At 37.8% G+C, this 6,000-nt stretch overlaps 1 pseudogene; it reads left to right on the top strand.

Moving 5' to 3' along the window:
* The first annotated feature begins 670 nt into the window (after positions 1–670).
* LOC116759166 overlaps positions 671–6,000 on the top strand; it is a 38,120-nt pseudogene continuing 32,790 nt past the window's right edge.

Genomic DNA, 6,000 nt, shown 5'->3' with positions numbered 1-6,000 from the left:
CCACGGTGAGCCACAGCCACCTCCTGCCTCTGCAGGACACCCTCCAATACTAGCAGGTAGGTCTGGTTCATTCTCCCCTGGGGTCACTGCTCCTTCCCATGGGTCTCGATGCACACACTTTGTGTGTGCCCTCTAAGAGTGGACTTTGTTTCCCCCAGTCCTGTCAAAGTCCTGCAGTCAAATCCCACTAGCCTTCAAAGTCTGATTCTCTAGGAATTCCTCCTCCAGTTGCCGGATCCCTAGGTTTGGAAGCCTGACGTGGGGCTCAGAACCTTCCCTCCAGTGGGTGGACTTCTGTGGTATAAGTGTTCTCCAGTCTGTGAGTCACCCACCCAGCAGTTATGGGATTTGATTTACTGTGATTGCACCCCTCCTACCATCTCATTGTGGCTTCTCCTTTGTCTTTGGCTGTGGGGTATCTTTTTTGGTGAGTTCCCGTGTCTTCCTGTTGATTACTGTCCAGCAGCTAGTTGTGATTCTGGTGTTCTCACAAGAGGGAGTGAGAGCACATCCTTCTACTCCGCCATCTTGGTTCAGGCCCCATCCAAAACAACTTTTAAGTTGTTATATTTGAAAAACATAATTTAGTGATGTATATTATTGTTTTACATTATAGATATCTATAAACTTTTTTCTATTACATATTTTTACCTCCATATATTCTGATAGGATGGAAATGCACAAGTATATTAAAAGGATTATGGTAAGTTCAAGAAAAAAATGTGTTGGAGATCTCCTAATCTAGTTATTTAAACATTTTCCACAGAGCCCTTGGGTTCTGTGGGGATGACTCAGAGCCCAAATGAGATGTGACTGGAAGGGGAATGGGCCATAGTTCCCACTTTGACCAGAATAGCTGTTCTTTTAACTATCTTTACATATTGGGATCGCATGTAAAATACGTACTAGTCTAATGACCTTCTGTTTCCACATGATGAAACAACCAGATTTAAATGACTGGTTTAACTAGCTTGGATGTGTATCTGCATTTTACTCATGTCTAGGGAATCATGGCTTTGTAAACACACCTAGATATTGTGTAAAGTAAGAGTGTGAAAAGGAACTTAATTAATTTTGAAAGCTAAATTTCACCACTCATATTCAACCTGTTGTTGTGTTAATTACACTCAAAACTCTAAAACTGAGTTTTATGGGCAGATACTGTATTTATTAGGTGAGGAAGATTGAGTATCAAAAGAATAATAGTGTGTGTCTAGTGGAAAACACAGGTGTCTGATCTGGTTCCCTATTCTAAGGAAAAATGGAAAGAAGACTTATGGATAGAATAGGAAATTTGTGATACTCACTCATGAGTTAGAAAATGTCATCCAAGTCCTGGCATTCATTTATGGTACAAGTATATATTCTTGTAATCTGAAACTGTTTTAAAGTTTCGTAGTTCACATCCCAGGAAATTTTACCTCTGGGTGATGGCTTTTATTTATTTTTATTTTTTTTTAATTACTTTATTTTTGGCTGTTTTGGGTCTTCATTGCTGCATGCAGGTTTCTCTAGTTGCAGCGAGCGGGGGCTACTTTTCATTGTGGTGCACAGGCTTCTCATTGCGGTGGCTTCTCTTGTTGTGGAGCCTGGGCTCTAGGTGCACAGGCTTCAGTAGCTGTGGCGCACGGGCTCAGTAGTTGTAGCGCATGGGCTTAGTTGCTCCGTGGCATGTGTGATCTTCCCGGACCAGGGATCGAACCCGTGTCCCCTGCATTGGCAGGCAGATTCTTAACCAAAGAGCCATCAGGGAAGTCCCTGGGTGATGCCTTTTCTAGGTGGAGTTTCCCAGGGAACACAGCTCTATCCACACATGGGAATAATTACAGATTCCCTGGGAACTTTGTTGTTCTGAACTACGTATTGCAGATGCTTTTTAGAGCTCAGCCTCAGTTCCTACCACCAGTGCAACATAGTGCAAAGGCATACTGCTCATTCTAGAAACACTATGTAGATATGACAACAAAAAAAGAAACAGAAAAATTCTATTCTTCCTTCTTTCAAAGAAAGCCCACATGTAGATATACTCACGAATTCTACAAAAGAAATAGAATTTATGATCTATGAACTGATAGGATACAGCTGATATCCCTACAGACTCAAGAAAAGTATGTGATTAGTGATATCTTAAAACATACTTTTTACTTTCTCTACTTGACATAAGTCTTAATAATTAATTTTCTTTCCAGCACCTTTGTTTTCTAAATTTAAGTACTTTAAACAAGCAGTAAATTACTACAGACATCAATATCTTGTCTATTTCTATGAAGAAGAAACAATAAAGAAAAAAGTTTAATCTAAAATTAGCAAATAAAATAAATTTTAATATGTAAGATGCTGCATTGTTAAGAAAACCAAGTAAGCAAGAAAAAATTTTACTTGCTATAAATAACTGCATTTGAGAGAAAAGTGGGGAAGCTGTTGAATAGGATGTGCTGAGTAACCTGAACTTTCTTCTTATGTACTCAGTGTATGCCTTACATAATGGGTTTGTCCCTCTTTTGCTTCAGGTGAATAAAACTACAGGTGACCCTTGAACAAAACAGGTTGAAACTTCAAGGGTCCACTTTTATGCAGATTTTTTTCAATAAAAACTACAGCACTGCCCAATCCACAATGGGTCATTGGTTGAATCCATGCAGAACCACAGATAAGGAAGGCTGACTATATAGTTATAATGTGGTTTTTCCACTGTGAAAAGGGTCTGTGCCTATAACCCCTCTGTGTTATTCAAGGGTCAACTGTATTTATAATTTTGTAGTATGAAGCATAAGGTTAAAGTATGATTATGATAGCAATACTTATTCATGGTGACAAGGCACTGAAGCATAATAAATGTACCCAAGTACGGTAATCACTCCCTTATCCATGGATGTCTTGGGGTACCTTCCAAGACTTTCAGCATGGCCCTGAAACCATGGACAGCACCAAATCCTAAGCAATACCCCTTATTCAAGATTTTGCTTTGGACAGTTTTAGTTGCCCTCAGTTGACCTTATGTGACTGTGGGTAACTGAAACCACAGAAAGCAAAGCTGCTGATAAAGCAGGACTACACTCATGTGAAATATCTTCCCTATTCTTAGAGGGAAAAAAATGGAAACTTACATCAAGGTAACAAAAGTGAGTCACGCAGTTAAAAATTTGAAAAAGTAGATAAACTCAATCTTTTTCTGCTGAAAATATCAGTACACATGTGCAGGAATGTTAGAGTAACTCTGGTATCATTGCTTATGCATTATCCAGAGTTAGACTAGGAACTGCCTAACCATGCGATTCAACACAATAAATTATTGACACTTCTGTTTTCTGATGAACTTGACTCAACAGCAGTGGGCTGTGTACACTATGTCACTTTAGTTTTAACTTTAAAGCAGACAGAGTCTAGGCAGTATGCAGGTCTGCCCATGATTTGATGTCTCTCAGCTCAGGGTTCTTATAAGTCATAATAATGAGTTTTCAGGTTTAAAGAGGGAGGCACTGAAGAACGTGCTGCCCCCTGGGTTCTCCAGTGGACTTTCTTGGGACTCTTTGCCCCTTGGGACTCTTCCCTACAGTCCATGGGGATGCTTGAATAAAGGAGAATGATTCTGGTAAAGGTCAAATAGATTGTCAACTAGGTGATGGCATAGAATCCGAAAAGTAGCAAATAAACACACGTATATCCATTTTAGCAACAACCAAATTATAATTTTTAAATCATTTTATATTCCATCTGTCAGAACTGCAAAGGACATCGGGGTCTCAGGGTTGCCACCACTGTTATAATCATAGTCACTCTGCTTGGTCTTCTGTGTAAGAATTTGAGTGAAGAGCCAGTTCAGCTGCTTAAATTAAAAACTACAGATCTCATCTTAGCATCTTGTGTTACACACGAGGAATTTGAGGTATACAGCCATTAAGTGGCAGCATATCAGGCTTTGGTTTCATTTTCAGTCTACCAGTCTCAATTACACCAGGTTGGATCCCTTTATTTTAATGACCACCTTAGGTACAACTTGCAGATGAAAAGTGGGGAATGTTCTATGAAATGGGCATTCAGTAAAATATTACTTGATAAGCTCCCCTGAATATGATCACTTGTATACAGTACAGGACACCTGGGTGACATTCTCTACTTAGCAATTACAATGATTGTTTAAAAGATTATGTTCCACGAAAATTTTCAGGTGCTGTACAATTATCTACCTGAGAATATCTAGTCATTATTATCAGGTTTACATAACTTGTTCCATCGCATTATGACAACCCTGGCCAAAGCCATAGGAGGTAGCCTGTTATTCTTCACCCTCCACCCCCAAGCAATTAATAAAAAGCCCACCCTACTTGCTCAGTGACACATAAAATTCCACAGGAAAAATAAGTCACTTGTTTAGGCTTGTGAGTTTTTCACTTACAATGGAAAAAAAAAAAAAAACATGTGACACTCATGACTATTCAAGCTTCTCAGCCACCAGGACCTCAGTGTGAATCAGTTTGTTTATCCTGACTTACAGTGAAACAGGTAAAGGGAAATCCTAATAGATAAAAAGAGTAAAATATTAATAAATTGCCATGAAAATTTTTTATAACATTTGTCTTTCTGCATTTTGGGGAAACTCTAATTTCCCTTATTTTCTTAGCTATGCTGGTAGTAATTCTGAAAAACTAAGTGGTTCCTAAAGTGGAAAGAGATACTAATAAATTCATAAGAGTGGTGTTTCTACCACAACAAAGCTATGGAGGGAAAATCTGAGACCATAACAAAATATAATTTTTATTACTATATTTACAAGGTTGACAAAAATATCATGTGTGCCTCTTTTTTGTCTATAGCCTCCATTCTGTTGGCATTTTTGTTTTTCCTGGCCAGGGGCATTTTGAAGTAGGGAATATTTGATTAAAAGCTACAAAGCACGATCTGCTTATCAATGTCAGGTCAACTCCATTTAAAAAAAATCCTGTTGCAACCAAAATAGCTCAACTGACTATATTTTCAAATATTAGAGTAATAAATTCTTTGTTACAATAGGATCTACTCATTCCACTAAGAGTTTTCTTGCCATCTTTATGAAATAAGCATATATCATATAAAGATACCAAGGATAAGATTGACTAGGTGAAATACATACTGACACCATCTGGTTGATTTTAACAGAATTGTCATTAATCAGTTGTCCATGACAAAATGAACAATACTGCACTAGAATATGTTAAAATATATATATTTGAGGCTAGTAAGAAAACAAGACCTATCACAGAAACTAGGCATCCACTACCTTAAATATTTTCTTCACCATTTATCCACTATGCCTATATTGTCCCTCCTTCCTCTCCTCTCCTCACTGGTAACCACTAGTTTGTTGTCTATATCTATGAGCCTGCTGCTTTTTTTTTTTTCCACTACTTTGTTGTATATTTTAGATTCCACATATAAGTCATATCATATAGTATTTGCCTTTTCCGTCTGTCTTATTTCACTTAACACAATGCCCTCCAAGTCCATCTATGTTGCTGCAAATAGCTAAAAAAATTCTCATGGCTGAGTATTCATTCCTTTGTGAAAATATACCACTTCTTTATCCATTCATCTGTTGATGGACACTGAAGATACTTCCGTATCTTGGCAACTGAAAATAACGCAGCTATGAATACTAGGGTGCACGTATCTTTTCACATTAGTGTTTTTGTTTTTTTCACATATATAGCCAGGAGTGGAATTTCTGAGTCATATGGTAGTTCTATTTTCAGTTTTTTTGAGAAACCTCCACACTATTTTCCACAGTGGCTGCACCAATTTACATTACTACCAACAATGAATCAGGGTTCCCTTTTCTCCACATCCTCACCAACATTTCTTATTTGTCATGTTTTTAATGATAGCCATTCTGACAGGTGTGAGTGATATCTCATTGTGGTTTTGATTTGTATTTTCCTAATGATTAGCAATGTTGTATATCTTGTCATGTGCCCATTGGCCATCTGATATTCTCTTTTAAAAATGTCTAGTAAGTTCTTCTGC

The sequence above is a fragment of the Phocoena sinus genome, chromosome 9 (assembly GCF_008692025.1).
Source record: "Phocoena sinus isolate mPhoSin1 chromosome 9, mPhoSin1.pri, whole genome shotgun sequence".
In the NCBI taxonomy this organism is placed as follows: Eukaryota; Metazoa; Chordata; class Mammalia; order Artiodactyla; family Phocoenidae; genus Phocoena; species Phocoena sinus.
This window is presented reverse-complemented; position numbering and strand designations above follow the sequence as displayed.